Below are 18312 nucleotides of genomic sequence, written 5' to 3' on the forward strand. Positions count from 1 at the left end.
CGTATCTCTTCTGCTTCTGTAATACTAAACGCAGATTCAAATGGGCTAAACTAATCTATGTTATTCTTAATGCCCTTTACTAGTATTATCATTGTTACTATTATTAGTGTCAACTTATTATTAGCATCATTAGTATCCATTATTATAATTATTAGTGTCTATTACTATTATTATTATTATTATTATTATGAAATGTCCCCTTTGAAAAATTATACATGACTGTGCTTAAACTGACACACAATATTTTTAGCGCAACGCAATCTGACTTTCAAAAATCCCTGCAAAAAAATGGCCCTGACTAACATTAACCTATACGTTTCACAAATCGCTTACCTCACAAAAATCTTGGTTACTCGAACTACTGCAATACAGCGAGCGCCACTACTGCCAGCTAAATAAAAGATTCAAACTACGGAAGGCACTAACTACTGATAGGGATAGTTAGCAAATGAAAGATTTTAATAGAGAACAAACAATGTATTTACCTTAATATCGTCAAAAGTCATAATATATATAGCAGTTCATGACATCCAGTCTTACAAATTTCAAAACTCCGCCATATCTTTCCCCACATCCACCACTGCTGGCGGCTCACCTCCAGCTACGCAACGCTACATGCTGTTAACATCCAGCTGCCCAACACTACAATGGCAGACAACAATGCAAACTAGCCACAGACTGCGCACAGCACAGCCAGTGATTTTCATACAGAGCGCTACGTAACATTGCCAATAAGAAAACATAAACAGCCTACTTACATAGCCCCCATGCTCCCCACAAAAATTTTACAAATTGTTTTGGGCACTGGTCAATACATATTTGTTAACATTTTTTCACAATTACAATAATAAAGAAATCATATGCACACACTTATTGATACAATGTTGATCAAAAGCTAAAATTTTCTCACAGTCCATAAAGACAGTCCTGATCATTCATCACAGTAAAATAGCAGTGTTTTTCTCAAAGTCTGAGCAGTAAAAGAAAATGCACACGGAAGTAGTGGATTTCCATACAGTCTTGCAGAAGTAGTGTTGTCCTTCCAACGAAAAGACAGTGCTGACTCTTGACATGCAGACAGGTAATGGGCCACAACAGAGCAAACCCACCACAGAGTCAGTCAAAGTTTTGAAGAATATTGGTAGGTACGTCATCACAGAGCAGACCCACTATAGTCTTGGTAGAGATTGTGGTATTGGTGGGCCACCAGAGGTGCAGACCCACTGCAGTCCTTGCAGAAATAATGGTACTGGTGAGTGAGCAAAGGTGTAGACCTACTGTAGTCCTTGTAGAAATAATGGTATTGGTAGGTCGTCAAAGACGCAGACCCACTGTAGTCCTTGTGAAACGTCCCCTTTGAACAATTATACATAAGACTGTGCTTAAACTTACACACAATATTTTTAGCTCAACGCAATCTGACTTTCAAAAATCCCTACAAAAGAATGGCCCTTACTAACATTAACCTGTACCTTTCACAAATCACTTACCTCACAAAAATCTTTGTTACTCAAGCTACTGCAATACAGCGAGCGCCACTACTGCCAGCTAAATAAAAGATTCAAACTATGGAAGGCACTAACTACTGATAGGGATAGTTAGCAAATGAAAGATTTTAATAGAAAACAAACACTGTATTTACCTTAATAGTCATATTATATATAGCAGTTCATGACAGTCTCACAAATTTCAAAACTCCGCCATCTCTCTCCCCACATCCATCACTGCTGGCGGCTCACCTCCAACTGCGCAACGCTATGCGCTGTTCACATCCAGCTGCCGCTGCCCGACACTACAATGGCAGACAACAATGCAAACTAGCCACAGACTGCACACAGCACAGCCAGTGATTTTCATACAGTAAGAAAACCTAAACAGCCTACTTACACTTGTAGAGATGGCCAGCTGGCATCTCTTGTGACTGTGCAGGTGCACAATCACCATTGAAGAGTCTTGCAGATAATATAGCAAGTCCATAAACCACCACTTGTGCACTCACAAAGTTTTTGGAATTGTCCTTAGAACCAGCAATGCTGTTAACCAGTCCCTTGCTGAATTATTAACATACGTGCAAGCACTATCACTCCCTACTTCTCACATATTGTCCATATACTATGACCAACAGAAACGTGTGCAGTGAAATGTAACTTACAAGTTAATAATATGATGAACTGGTGACAATTACAATTTTATAACGTGAGAATACAATTACAAAGGTACAAAACACATAATTAAAAACATAATAATACAGATAACATTTGTAGTAATACAGGCTTTACAAAAGAATAGAAATAAACATCTACATCAGTGTGACAGGAATTATGACATAAGTAAATATATAAAATAATGAGAATAGTTTTCGAAACATTAATTTCACACATGAGAACTGAAACAGAACAGAATTAATAATGTGTAAACATCTTTACAAAGAAAATAACATATTATTAATGAAAATTGTATTTGAGGATAACAGTTTTCCTCATCATAGTGAATGTAGCTTAGTACTAGAAAAATTCTACAACATAAATCTTAATAACTAAACACATAAAGACAGGAACAACACAAATACACAAGAGTACACAAACACATAGCAGAATAACACAGGAGGAAAGGACAGGGTTTGTTTTCAGTGTAACATTTCGTACTGCAGTCCAACCCAAAACTTCATTCCATAGATCTTTCGTCTTATTTCAACATCTGTTTCCACCAAAAAAAATCCTATCCAAGCATGCTTTCTGTATTTATATGTTCACATATTTCTTACGTCACTATTTATTTTCCATTATCTTACCTCATCATTTATTTCCTAGAAAATCCTACCTAAACTTGTTGTCCCTAAACCCCACTTTTTTGTTCATATCCTCTTTCAAAATACTGTTTTGGCCAAACCATTTTCTTATAGCTTCTCTATGCATTTCTTCCAATTCATCGCAACTCATTCTCTTATACAGTCTACCCCCTCTTAAGCTAACTTAAATATACTGAGCTGAGATGCTAAACTAAGGGACGAGGCAATGCAGCAGCATAAAACAATTAATACAAACAGCAATGAAAAAAAATGGAAATTGTCAAAGCAAGCCGCAGTAAATCTAAATTACCAAGCAATGCAACATTGCAACTAATAGGAGCCAATGTGCAGCAACAAGAAAAATAAATCAGTAGTAAAAATAGCTTAACAGAGTAATACAAAGTGAAATTTAGTAGCACTATGCCTGGCAAACAGCAACAGCAAATGTAATAATTTATAGCTAAACATGACAAAGCTCAAGCAAAAAAAAATATTACACTAAAGATGGCCATGTCTAATACCTATGTCACATCTTAATACTAGAGTGATGCATCACAATTTATTCTACAAAAGAAATTACCAAGTACTTGAAAAGAAAATTCTGTATGCAATTCCTGTGAAGGGAAATGTCTTTTTGTGCTCCTTCGTTTTTTTTTAAGTACATCATAAAGTTATTCTTTACTGGGTCTGTAGGCATAAAATAACTATATTAGTACACCTATTAAATTTTATTTTAACCAATGCTGCAGTGCAGCTAGAAACTAGATATTAAACAAATTGAGCAATCTCTCAACTAGAAAGACAATAGATGTAAAAATGTTTCTCATTAATTCATTAGGCATTTTAGTAAATATCATAAATTAAGAGCTCCACAGTGTAATCATATGTTTTCAAGTTTGAGCGTGTCGTATTAGCGATGCTTTCGACAAAGAAATGTCAGTAGCGAGGATAATGGCTTCTTTTTTTTTTTCTACCCGTGCCTCTGAAAAGGCACACATTAATGGCTTTTTCTCCAGGTGTCTGACACAGCTGGCCACTCAAGACGCATTACGTCAATGTCACTTGGCTTTCTTACCGAAATATTTACGACACCAGTTTGCAATACAGTGACAGTCTCATATAAAAAAATTCACAGGTCTAGAATTTGTGTTACAAATCTGTAGAAACAAAATCCTATTGATATAAGAGTGTCCAAAAAATTTTCGTCGGCATTGTAATACATTCACGCATTTACACACATTTCATAACTCTTAAAGTACGATTCTTGGTTTCCAGCATCCTTTTTCACAAATCAGAGTCCCTAACCACTACTCATTATTCCTTACCTTATTACACATTTACATATTAGTCGACACTTCTTCAATATTTCATCATAAGAAATACGTATCATAATCAAATTCCTCATATACGGTAGCATCATCTTATTGATCATAAACATACCTCAACAGCATAATACACATCGTCGTCTTAATAATATCATAACATCTCAGTCAATTCTCAAAATCGTCATAGCTTCCTCCAATAATTTCAAAACCTAAAAAAATTCTCTGCTCATTTCAATAGTGTCATCTACCTCAAACGTACTTTAAAATCGTGATCCCATACCAAATACATCATTCAAAGCGCTCATAGTATCGCAATGGTTCCGAAAAAATATGAACAGTTCACAAAGTACAGGCAAAATACAATTTCGTAAGAGTGAAGTTATCCAACGGTGTAATTACATAAACATCTGTCACTGATGTAGTAAAATAAATGTTTGTCTCTCTCAGTTAAATGATCAGATAGCTGTGTAATTTATGATACCGATGTGTGAAGTTGTGTAAGCAAATACCATATTAGCTAGGGCTCCTTGTGCTTGCCAAACACATGGTACACAAAGTAGGCGTGTACCCCTCTGAGGATTAATGTAATTATACCCTCAGGTGTTACAGATTACAGCAATGGAACGAAATGTATCACAGAAAACCTTTGTATCATTGTACTTTAAATATCTTTAAAAATAAATGTTTTACGTACAAAATTAATCACTCAAATATGTGTACTGTAGCGCTAAACTGTGTGTCTTGTTGTAAGATAATCTCTGTGGAAGTGTCGTAGTTATCGTCCTCCGAAAGCTAAGTTCTGTAGAAGTCAATGTACTTACCTCATTATAAACAAAAGTGAAATGCTTTGCGTGTAGATATCTTAGTTATTACGCTTATTGCCGTGATGAAGAAAGTACTGTGCTGTAACGTATTGTTGTGCTACTTAAAAGGCTGTCTCATTGTAGCTATACCACAAAAGTTACTGTTAAAACATGTTTTACTTTCCAGAATAATACAGAAAAACTGTGCAGATATAAAACAGAAACACTGCAAAAGCAACATTGTAAATTGTCACTCATTAGTAGCGTCGTGATACAATCATGTAGCTGTCACATAAACTAACCACTGTGTCGTCTGTTCACTATAACAATGCATTCGCAATTACTTTTCTAAGTTACCTATGTTCTTGACTGGATAGTTAGTTAGCTTTAAAACATAGTTGCATGTTAACAGTTTGTAAGTGTGACAAAGAGTACTAGTAACGTGAAGTGAAAAATTTTATAGCAAAGACTAAGTTAAAAAGCAGATTATCTCTCAATAAATGGTTTTACGTGTGAAATGTGGTGTAACCCTTTGCTCTTCCTAGTACGCAGAGTTTCAACTTTAACGCAATTATCATGTGGTATACGTCGGTAAAGAATACTGGAAGTTTTCTCAAGGTTAGCGTCTATGTTATTTTTCCCTAAGCCAGCGGGCGCACGTGGCTGCCCGCAGTGCGAGTCGTTGTCTGTTTCTTTGTTGGCGCCCGTCGTTATTGGGATTAGGAGACCTAACTTCTACAAATTCACCTTGACGAGAAGGCCCTGCCCTGTTTGAAGCTCGCCAGTTCTGATGGAATTCAGGTCTGTCGTTTTGTCGGTAGTTTACATAGTTTCTTGTTTGTCAGTCATGTGGTGAATTGTAACTGCGTGGTGGACCGTTGTGTCTGAAGTTATTCTGTCTCCCTTGATAATAATTATTTTGGTTCCCAAATTGTCTGTTTCTCTGATTGTCTCTGTGATAGTCACCACCTCGGAGAGGTGATCTTTCCCTGTAATTATTACTACTCTGCCAACGGTTGTCATACGGGTGGTGTCTGTTTTGGTCATGATTTGTGTTGTGAGAATAGCCTTGTCGTGTCCAGTTATTATTTCTTTCGTCGCGGAATTGCGACGGATGTGACCTGTAATTGTTGTGTTCCTGTTTTCGCGTTCCGCGATTGTCAGTGTCAATTTCTAATTCTTGTAAGAGTCCCTGAAAAGCTTCAATGTCGTCTTTGCAACGTCCTGCCAAAATAATATGTCGTAAATGTTCAGGTAATTTGATTAAGCAAATGCGGATGAGTTCTGAGGGGCTGTATGGGTTTGACAGGTTCTGATTCTTGCGCAACATGTCTTCAAAATATTTCACAAGACTAGAAAATTCAGATTGTTCGAAATGTTTCATCATTATGATGCTATGTTTTACTCGGTCTTGTGTAGCTTGAGACCAATATGCTGAGAGGAAGGCATGGTAAAATTCTCCTTCACTGTGACAATCGTGAATGACCGATCGCATTCTTACAGCTGGTTCATTCTCTAAATAACCATACATAAATTGTAATCTGTGCTCTAATGACCAGTTGGGAGGAAAACAATGAGAGAATTGATGGAGCCACGCTTGTGGATAAATGTAGTTGCCAGAATTCTTAAATGTTTCGAATTTACGTGTAGTAATGAACAGCTTATAGTCAAAATCATCATGTCGGTGAGTCGCATGTCGGTCATTGTTACGTCGTTTCGGCGGTTCCATCTCAAAATTCGCTGTACCTTGCCAATTTCTATCATAATTTCCGAAGTGCCCTGTGTTATTATTTTGTGGCTGTTCCGTATTTCTATGTCCCTCTTCCCCTATTGGAGCGCGAGTGTCCTCTGAAATACATAATTCTTGTATTACCTGTGTCAGCTGATCTTGTACTTCCTGGATTTCTCTTTGGTGTTGCGTATTAATTTGATCTTATTTTGTTTGACATCAACAAAAGCAAAACAAGGATAATGGAATGTAGTCTAATTAAGTCGGGTGATGCTGAGGGAGTTAGATTAGGAAATGAGGCACTTAAAGTAGTAAACGAGTTTTGCTATTTGGGGAGCAAAATAACTGATGATGGTCGAAGTAGAGAGGATATAAAATGTAGGCTGGCAATGGCAAGGAAAGCGTTTCTGAAGAAGAGAAATTTGTTAACATCCAGTATTGATTTAAGTGTCAGGAAGTCATTTCTGAAAGTATTTGTATGGAGTGTAGCCATGTATGGAAGTGAAACATGGACGATAAATAGTTTGGACAAGAAGAGAATAGAAGCTTTCGAAATGTGGTGCTACAGAAGAATGCTGAAGATTAGATGGGTAGATCACATAACTAATGAGGAAGTATTGAATAGGATTGGGGAGAAGAGAAGTTTGTGGCACAACTTGACCAGAAGAAGGGATCGGTTGGTAGGACATGTTCTGAGGCATCAAGGGATCACCAATTTAGTATTGGAGAGCAGCATGGAGGGTAAAAATCGTAGAGGGAGACCAAGAGATGAATACACTAAGCAGATTCAGAAAGATGTAGGTTGCAGTAGGTACTGGGAGATGAAAAAGCTTGCACAGGATAGAGTAGCATGGAGAGCTGCATCAAACCAGTCTCAGGACTGAAGACCACAACAACATTTTGTTTGAATTTCCTAATTTGTTCGCACTCTTCTGTGTCATTAAAGACTACCGGTTTTGTGTGATTCAGATTATCATCTACCTTCGTAGATAAATTATTTAGCTGATCCGAAAGTTCAACTACTTTCTCTGATAATGAACTAATTTCCTCCATGTGTCTTTCTGAACCACTTTTCAGAGTATCTACTGTGTCCTTTACGTTTTCCTGAGTTTTTGTAAGTTGCCTAACCGAATCGGTAGATGCAACTGAGTCAATTTTAGCTTTCAAGGTCTCATGATTTTCATGAACAATAGTTTGCAGTTCTTTTATGGCTGCTTCGTGATTCTGTAATGCATTTTCATGCCACGAAAAAATAGGTTGGAAATCCTCACAAATTTGTGTTTTTACGTCATTACAGACTTTTTGACATATCGATTCGATGTTATGTAACTCAGTAGTTAAATCTTCACGTGTTTGTTCAAGTGTGGTGTCTAACTTTCGAAGCTTTTGCTGTGTTTGTCTCTGATTTTGTTCCATTGTGTCTAACTTTTGAAGCTTTTGCTGTGTTTGTCTCTGATTTTGTTCCATTTGTTGCATTAATTGCAATAATAATGTATTAGTGTCTGGAATCTGTTTCTCTATGCTTTTTGGCAGTGCATTTTCACTGGCAACATTCACATTTTGACAAGCAGAAAATGTGTCTTGACTCATTTGAGAAAATGGTGAGGACCCAAAACCTAAGTCTACAGTATTTGCAATATTGTGTTCTGTCATTTCGGATTCCTGAGGCGAGCTGTTGCCGACCGATCGATCGATAATGGTTCCCTGTTCACTACTTGTTTCATTGTCTACACCATTATTTGCCACCCGCTCCATTTCCCTATGCACAATTACCAAATTACTACTTCGAATGTTTGTTAATTCACTACAGAGTGGTGCTGATAAGCTACGCTCGTTGTCACTATTATTTCTCAGTTTACTTTGGAGCCTAGTGTTACGTTTTTCACACGCCATTATTGTCACAATATTTCACACGATAACACAGAAAAGCACATTTTGAAGAGCAAAAATAAGAGAACACATTAACGTAGTACTGAAAATAATATCTCGTTAATTGCAAGCGCAGCTGCGAAATACTTGCTGCAAATCTACATGCATGCCACAACTGTTTTACTGTACAACAATGAAAAACTACAACTACAAAGGAAATTCCCTCTGTAATTACGCGCTAGCAATAAACAAAAGCTACACTAATTACACAAACTACAAGAAAAAAAATCAGAAGATTCCAGTGAGGTATCCTCGGCTACGGGTCGACGTATGAAACGTCCCCTTTGAAAAATTATACATGACTGTGCTTAAACTGACACACAATATTTTTAGCGCAACGCAATCTGACTTTCAAAAATCCCTACAAAAAAATGGCCCTGACTAACATTAACCTATACGTTTCACAAATCGCTTACCTCACAAAAATCTTGGTTACTCGAACTACTGCAATACAGCGAGCGCCACTACTGCCAGCTAAATAAAAGATTCAAACTACGGAAGGCACTAACTACTGATAGGGATAGTTAGCAAATGAAAGATTTTAATAGAGAACAAACAATGTATTTACCTTAATATCATCTAAAGTCATAATATATATATAGCAGTTCATGACATCCAGTCTTACAAATTTCAAAACTCCGCCATATCTTTCCCCACATCCACCACTGCTGGCGGTTCACCTCCTACTGCGCAACGCTACGTGCTGTTAACATCCAGCTGCCCAACAGTACAATGGCAGACAACAATGCAAACTAGCCACAGACTGCACACAGCACAACCAGTGATTTTCATACAGAGCGCTACGTAACGTTGCCAATAAGAAAACATAAACAGCCTACTTACAATTATTATTGTGAATGTTTTTGTAATATCTTTAGTATGTGTTGTATCTGGTGAGATGTAAGAGCGAGCCTTAAGCCCTTAAACTGATCCGGCTAACAAGCAATAAATAAATAAGAATACAGTTCTTGAACAGAGGAGTAATAGTTACAAACCTGAGACTTTCCTTAGACGTCTCACGCACAGGGAAAGAGTATCTAATTATTTAACTGATATAAAATCCACTTACAGATTCGTATGGAAGGGGAAATTACGAACCCACTGACTCCACTCACGCGTCGACTGCACCCATATTAAATGAGATGGAAAAGTTAACATGCAAATTTCTTCTGTAAGATCAATTTTTTCCGGATTCTGGACCATCGATGTGTTGCTGAAGTATAGGATCATTGGATGACAAGGTCAGTATAATTTAGAGACCCCCAAGCATATGAGGAAAGATAAATTCCCTAGATGGCATGATCATTAAAGGAAAAAAGAAAGTTGAGTTCAAATTGGCTTCGTGGCCACTCTGGCACGGAGGAAGATTTCTTTCGACAGTGCAAGCAGGCTCGTGATAAAATACTAACGATCAGTTCTGCTGAATACTTAAGTCATTCAATAAAACTGCACCATCAGTTCTTCGAAATTCTAACAAACTCCCATAGCTTCATTCCTGTCATCAAACTAACATTATTATTCGTAGATGCTGTACACTTATTAGCGTAACTCGAGGTTATTATTCGTAGATGATACTCACTTATTAACGAAACTCGTGGTTTTTATGAACTCATATATGAGACGAGGTCGGAAAAGTTTATTTGTATCGAAGAATTTCAGACTATGGACGATATTATCGAAAATGACAGAGTCACGACCAGATCACTACCGCTGATCCTGCTTCTGCCCCCACCACAAGACTGCCAGGCTTTCGCACAGTCCACTGTCCTTTTCCCTCTCTCCTCTCAACAGATTTTGCGTCATAACATTTATCACCAGTACAAAAAAAAATTATTTAATAAAACATCTAACAAAAAAGTTACAAATTAAACGTGGAAACCAGACTAACTGAAAGAGACTAAGTTAACTACTACATTAGACTGGTTGATTTAATGTTATTCATAATTGTACACATTCATAGTATAAAAACATACCGATGTCAAATCATTTGATGAGAGTGTATGTATAGTGTTTCCCTTATAGGAAAGTATCCCCGCTTTCAATTCAGGCCTTCAGATTGGTGATACCTCTCATAGTTCTTGCACAATTTATATATTTCATTTGTTTTCTTCTCGGGTAGGACAAGGAGCACGTGCCAACTTCAATTCCTTATTCGTTGTTCCCTTCTTTTCTTCCAGTAGTCTTTCATCAGTTCGCTATGCTTTTTCTTCCTGTGTTCCGACCACTTCATACCTTTTTTTTTAAGTATTCTACTTTTGAATCCTTCCATATCCAATACTTTTTCCCTTAACACTTCTCTTTCACTTATTTCTTCAACTTTTATGTTCTTTTCTTCCTAAATTCTTTTTTACGTCCGACATGCCGCTGACTTCTACAAATATTTAAAGATTTTTTGGTTAATCTACTGTCTTGCGTTCCAGATAAATGTCCAAAAAATACCAGTCTTACTATTCTCATTACTTCTGATATGTATCTATGTTTCGATAAATTTCATCCTTACTACGTAATTTCCAACCTTGCAGAAGTTTTCGTGGACTTAATATTTTTCTAAAAATTTGCCTTTCTAGTCTTACTAACTTATCTAAATTATAGTTTAGTCCTACACATTCGCCTGAATGTAGACATTATGGCTTCACTGTTGTGTTACAGTGCCTTATTTTTGCAGTTGTAGACAAACATTTTTTATTGTAGAAGTTTTTGGTTGTACGATGTGCCCTTAGCATTTTGTGTATCCTTTCCTCTACAGCAGCTTTTTCCAGGAAATTTTTATTTATTTTTTTATTTTTTTTTATTATCTCCTCCAGGTATTTAAATTTTTTGGCCGTTTCAATTTGGCCATAATACTTTTTCAGAAATTTTGATGCATTTGTAGTGTTTGTAAAAAGATTTCTTTCTCTGCAGATAGTATTTGGCCGGTCCTACTGGCTTTCTTTATAAAAGATTAATTTATGTTACAGCAGATGACACATTTTCAGAAATTATAGGAAAGTCATCTACAAATGCGAGACAATTTATTAGAGTATTTTTCCTTCCTTTTCCCAACCTTAAGGGGCTCCGGAACGCCCTATACTTGCAATGTTAAAATAACGTTTATAAATTACATCTTTCCTCACAAAGTATTTGAGGTAGGAACTTGAACTTTTTACAGATTATTTATTGGAATATGGGCTACAACTTAACACAGGGATTTTACAAAATTTTAGTTCAGTTATTAAAGATGATTTTTTTCAATTGTAATGAAAATTCACAACTTTTTTTGCAATTTTTTATTTATATATTCAAAAATATACAGTTTTTTGGAAAAAGGCTGTGTTAAATTATGCATAAGGTACTGTGTAACATTTACTGAAAGTTTGAAACAAATATGTTTGGAAGATACTTAGAAAACATGTAATTAGTATGAGAAAATAAAAGTTTTAGGAATCGAGCGACAAAGATTGGGTTAACTTTTTAGTGCATTCTACGTCCATAGGATGGATTATCTTCATCCTCTGCAAACTCCTCCTCCAGTTTCCTCTTGTTCCTCCTCCTGTTTACTCTTGCTTGTATTTCTAGACTCTTTATAGCCCTGTCTGCAGCCCGAAGGCGTTCCTTGTCTAAAGCAAGCATCGCTCGTTGTTGTGTTCGTAGATTTTGCTACCATTTTCTTCAGTTGCAGTTACTGCAACACTGTTTCAAAAGGTGGTCATGTATGAACACTTATCACATTTCAGTTGTATTTCACTAGCAAGTCCTACGTGCTTTATTATGGAGAGTTCCAGACCAACTTCACTACAATCAATACATCTTACACAGTTTGAAAAAATTCCTTTGAAAACCGACATATCAAATATTTCATTCACATCCGATTCGCCCATAAAACATTCATAGTTTTCACTCATTGAACCAAGCTTCTTCTGTGAAGTATTTTCTTTCCCACTTTGACTGCTATGGGCAGGTGTACTTGAGAGGTTAGGTTCACTCACTTGGTTATCGTCTTTATTGTTTACAGTAATAACACATACCTTTGGCTTTCCAACATTTCTCCTTTTCTTAAAAGCCTTCAGAGGATTTCTAATAACTTTACTTTTACTCATTATTATACTTCAACAAAACAGAGACTCAAGAAACAGAATTAATTACGAATATTTTCGAGATAACGACAGAGTAAATAAACATGAAACAATCGACAATCACACCAGCGATATATATTGAACCATCACAGGTTAGCCACAACACATACTTTATCTCACATCACTAAAATGTACCTGATGAACACGGACGTTAATAATAACACCATTTGACAGCAGTTTAACAGCGCCACAGTGGGTCACGCCCATGTAGAACACATTTCAAAAAAAATTTAAAAATAGTTGTAGTCTTCGGAATTGAATAAATTATATATCTATTAAAAGGTAATAGTCTGCAGATTCAGAAAACGCAAAAAAGTAAAAATTGAACTTTTCATGATTTTGAGCCTTTCCGGAGCCCCTTAATAGTGAAATCTTAGATTCATTCCGTTTCCCATTTCAAATACGTACACAAAAAAATTATGATAGATCATCACTTCCACATACACCGGTGTTTATTTCTAAGGACTGAGACATTTCTCCCACAAATTTCCTTTAGAGACTGTGTCTGCAAGTGTTTCACGAATTAGATTTGCTAATTTAGACTTCACACCAAATTTTTGGATTATTTTATCCGTAATTCGTCTGTAAACGGAATCAAATTCCTTTACAAACTTTACTACAATATCTTTTGAACTCATGAATCTGTGGCTAATGATTGATTCAACATTAAATATTTGTCCAGAACATGATCTACCTTTCCTAAACCAGCTCAAAAAAAAAAAAAAAGGTCAGCACGGCGGTCTGTCACACTAAGGGACCCGTGTTCGATTCCCGACTGGGTCGGAGATTTTCTCCGCTCAGGGACTTAGTGTTGTGTTGTCCTCATTATCATTTCATTATCATCAGTGGAAGGCAGCGGGAAACCACCACTGGAATCACTTCCCTAGACGCTCATGCGGTGACCTCTCTGACAAGGCTTCTCCATAACAAGACCTGTTGTAAGGCAGAACACGTGAAAAAAAATAGCAAAGAAATTGCTCTGTAGTTGTTAACATCTTGTTTATTACCTGTCTTAAGTAGTAGATGTATGAAGGGTCCCTTCAACTCTCCTGGGAGTTTTCCTCTCTTCGAGATTTCCTCAAAGATTAATTTCAACTCATCTTTCATTTTTCGATAGCGACTACTTCAAAAGTTCCGCTGTCATAGAGTCTTCTCCACTAGCTTTATCGATTTTTAAATTTTTAATTTCTACTTCAGTTCATTTGATAGTTGGAGGTAAATCTTCTTCTAGATTCTCATGAGTTTTTGAGAATTCCAGCTCATGGATTGGGTCTGAGTAATTAAGAAGCTCATCAAAATGTTTCGCAAGTATTTCGCAATTTTCAGTATTGCTTAAGCCAAGTTTGCCATTTTCGAGCACGTCACACATATTTGGGGATTGTTGTCCTTTCAGTCAGCCCTTAAATACGCGATAAAAATCACGATTATTATTTTTTGAAAAGTCTTCCTCAATTTCTATGTTTCTTCTTTTCAGAGTCACTTTTAGTTCTTCTAATTACCCTTACTGCCTCTTTTCTTTGCCTTTTAAATTGACCATCACTTTTAGTTCTTCTAATTACCCTTACTGCCTCTTTTCTTTGCCTTTTAAATTGATCACAATCTTCAGTTTCTCTTGCGCATTTCCACTGTTTCCATTTTTTGACCCCCCTCTGCTACAGATTCTTTACATACTTCATTCCACCAATTTTATCTTCCATTGACCCAAAAGTTTTCTGTGCAGCGTTATTAATTTTTTCAAGATAATTCTGGAAACATGCCATTGTTTCGCTATTTTAATTTCGTTTAAATAATTCCGATTAGATTCTTTTTTTTACACTACTGGCCATCAAAATTGCTACACCAAGAATAAATGCAGATGATAAACGGATATTCATTGGACAAACATATTATACTAGAACTGACATGTGATTAGATTTTCACGCAATTTGGGTGCATAGATTCTGAGAAATCAGTACCCAGAACAACCACCTCTGGCCGTAATAACGGCCTCGATACGCTTGGGCATTGAGTCAAACAGAGCTTGGATGGCGTGTACAGGTACAGCTGCCCATGCAGCTTCAACACGATGCCACAGTTCTTCAAGAGTAGTGACTGGCGTATTGTGACGAGCCAGTTGCCCGGCCACCATTGACCAGACGTTTTCAGTTGGTGAGAGATCTGGAGAATATGCTGGCCAGGGCAGCAGTCGAACATTTTCTGTATCCAGAAAGGCCCGTACAGGACCTGCAGCATTCTGTCGTGCATTATCCTGCTGAAATGTAGGGTTTCGCAGGGATCGAATGAAGGGTAGAGCCACGGGTCGTAACACATCTGAAATGTAACGTCCACTTTTCAAAGTGCCGTCAATGCGAAGAAGAGGTGACCGAGACGTGTAACCAATGGCACCCCATACCATCACGCCGGGTGATACTCCAATATGGCGATGACGAATACACGCTTCCAATGTGCGCTCACCGCGATGTCGCCAAACACGGATGCGACCATCATGATGCTGTAAACAGAACCTGGATTCATCCGAAAAAATGAAGTTTTGCAGTTCGAGCACCCAAGTTCGTCGTTGAGTACACCATCGCCGGCGCTCCTGTCTGTAATGCAGCGTCAAGGGTAACCGCAGCCACAGTCTCCGAGCTGATAGTCCATGCTGCAGCAAACGTCGTCGAACTGTTCGTGTAGATGGTTGTTGTCTTGCAAACGTCCCCATCTGTTGACTCAGGGATCGAGACGTGGCTGCACGATCCGTTACAGCCATGCGGATAAGATGCCTGTCATCTCGACTGCTAGTGATACGAGGCCGTTGGGATCCAGCACGGCGTTCCGTATTACCCTCCTGAACCCACCGATTCCATATTCTGCTAACAGTCGTTGGATCTCGACCAACGCGATCAGCAATGTCGCGATACGATAAACCGCAACCGCGATAGGCTACAATCCGACCTTTATCAAAGTCGGAAACGTGATGGCACGCATTTCTCCTCCTTACACGAGGCATCACAACAACGTTTCACCAGGCAACGCCGGTCAACTGCTGTTTGTGTATGAGAAAACGGATGGGAACTTTCCTCATGTCAGCACGTTGTAGATGTGGCCACCGGCGCCAATCTTGCGTTAATGCTCTGGAAAGCTAATCATTTGCATATGACAGCATCTTCTCCGTGTCGGTTAAATGTCGCGTCTGTAGCACGTCATCTTCTTGGTGTAGCAATGTTAACGGCCAGTAGTGTAATAGCAAGTCTGTCTGTATTCAGTTTTATTAGTTTTTGTGACATTTGTTTTATTTTACCAGTTACAATTTAGCCTTAATTTTAGAGAGGTAGAGGTCAGAAAAAATTCACTATTCCTTATAACTTTCACATTCATAATTTCTGTATTACATTTTGGGAAATAGCTACAAGAGCTAACTGAAATCCTCCCAACATCGGATTTGGAGAAATGCATGTTTTGTCTCTTCATGATAGTTTCCTGAAGAAGGTCGACATTAACTTCAGGTGAGAATTTTGACATCCACTGATCAGAATTCTATAATTTGTGTGGTTCTTTCGTGCCCTACTATGTTTCAAAATTTGTTTCCTTTTCCCATTTGAGCCTTTCAATGTGTTTCTTGCTGTTACTTGATTACAGACCAATTAATTATGTGATTATAGCGCTACGTGCCTTAGTACCAGTCTAGTATATCGTATTGCAATTCTCTCTAGATGATTTTTAATTACCAGCTATCGAACGATACCCTGACTGCTAAAGCTTGGTGAGTACTACTGTATTATTAATTTCAGAAGTGCTACCACAGTTTCCTAATTTTAATTAAAAATATATTTTAATAGAATTCTCGTTACGGGAAGCTGTGATCACCAATAATTTTGTTTCTGTATTCTCTGTAATCCAGTGTACTCGCTTATTATGTAACACACCGGTAACCTATATTTACCATGTTCATCTAAAATATGTGTTTCTTATAATATTCCCCCATTCTACCCCTGTTCAGGACAAGTTTACGTTTTAAGTACATTTGTACTAACTAAACCAATATATCATATCAGTATGATAGTCAGTAGCGGCTCATAACCACACGTTCGCAATCCTCTCGTTACGACTGGTTTGCGGACCGATGTTTACTGGAACGATTTCGCTTGAATTGTCGTACATGTTCACACGTATCAGTTTTCACTATTAATAATGATACACCTCGTGTAATCCGATTTCCGTTGTTTTACAATTAGTCGTTTTGTTCAAATAATGGTGAATCTCGGCTGTTGCTATTCACCTCACATAACGCGTGAACGAGACAAAACGTGAAAGTACGAGCTCTACTGCTGCCTTTCAGAGCTCTCATGTTTTTATATACATATTGCTATATCTAGTGCAAATATCGCGTGTTCATTTAATTATTCTTTCGTGCTCGTACACCGCGAGGTGTATTCGCCTCGAACTGTCGCCATGCTTATCCCCGAGTTTCTCGTCACACCATTGCTGTCATTGTTGAGTACTCATGAGGAGAAAGAAGCTACAACATTGAGCACCCCATCGTTGGTTGTTGAGTACCCATGTCACATAGTCGTCATGATACCCCGAAGTGAATGGAGGAATTCATGTGCACAAACTAGACGACAGATACGGCAACGGAACGGTTGCTGATTCTGGTGGACAACTATGACAGCATCTAGAACTCAGACAGTAGCTAAAGCGGTTAAGTTACATTCTTGCCCTGTGCACACGACAGCTACTGGACGCGGCAATGCTTCATTGCAACACTACGCTGGTGGAACAGACGTTTACAAAGCTGGCAACACTCTGGTATGACAACTGTACTCTGTCACAGCATCACAGAGTGCCACTGCTAAAACAACTCCTTTATCAATTCTTAACTCACAAACATGACGATTATTTATTAGTAATGATGTACGTAATGTAACTAATAAAACTTCGGTATTAGCAGCCTACAATAGCTACTACGGTAAGCCCAACCACATTTGATATTATTGTCATGAAACGACAAACCAGAAATCAATTAAAATTAGCCAAGAAATAGTGCAGGACTGTTTCTTTAAACTCTGCACAGGAGATTTTCCATGAAAGTACGTTTTGGCTTCTGTGCCAAAAAAATTACTCCCTTCTTCATAAATATTTTGGCGTATATCGCCCCATTTCCAACCAAAATGTAGTATTCATATACACAGTAAAGTAGACAGCATACTGATGGTCATCGTATGATGTAACCAAAAGAGGAGCTTGAAGCTGGGGGCCCATGGCTCGCAACATAAAACAAGTACTAGTTACCAAAATCAAATCTTTGCGTCTCACTACCTCAAACGGGGTGCCGGATCATTCCTGTTATCACTAGCTATACCAAATGAATTGAACTAGTTTCATACTAATTATAGAAGCAATTTCTAATCTATTTTGCGCTATTTGCCACTCTCGGCAATTGACAGTCTTATGTACTTCGCAATGGAAAATATTTCAGTCCTTTCTTTTTGTTAGTTTACTACTGCACGGAGTCTCAATGTCCAAAAACCACGCAGTGCACCACAATCAAAGTAATGAACACAAAAATGTTCGTTGGGCGTTGGATCTCCGAGTGGGTTTCTATGTTTTGGAGGAAGTTGCAGAGACAAAAGTGGCAAAAGTGACC

This window comes from Schistocerca serialis, chromosome 3 (genome assembly GCF_023864345.2).
Source record: "Schistocerca serialis cubense isolate TAMUIC-IGC-003099 chromosome 3, iqSchSeri2.2, whole genome shotgun sequence".
Classification (NCBI taxonomy): Eukaryota; Metazoa; Arthropoda; class Insecta; order Orthoptera; family Acrididae; genus Schistocerca; species Schistocerca serialis.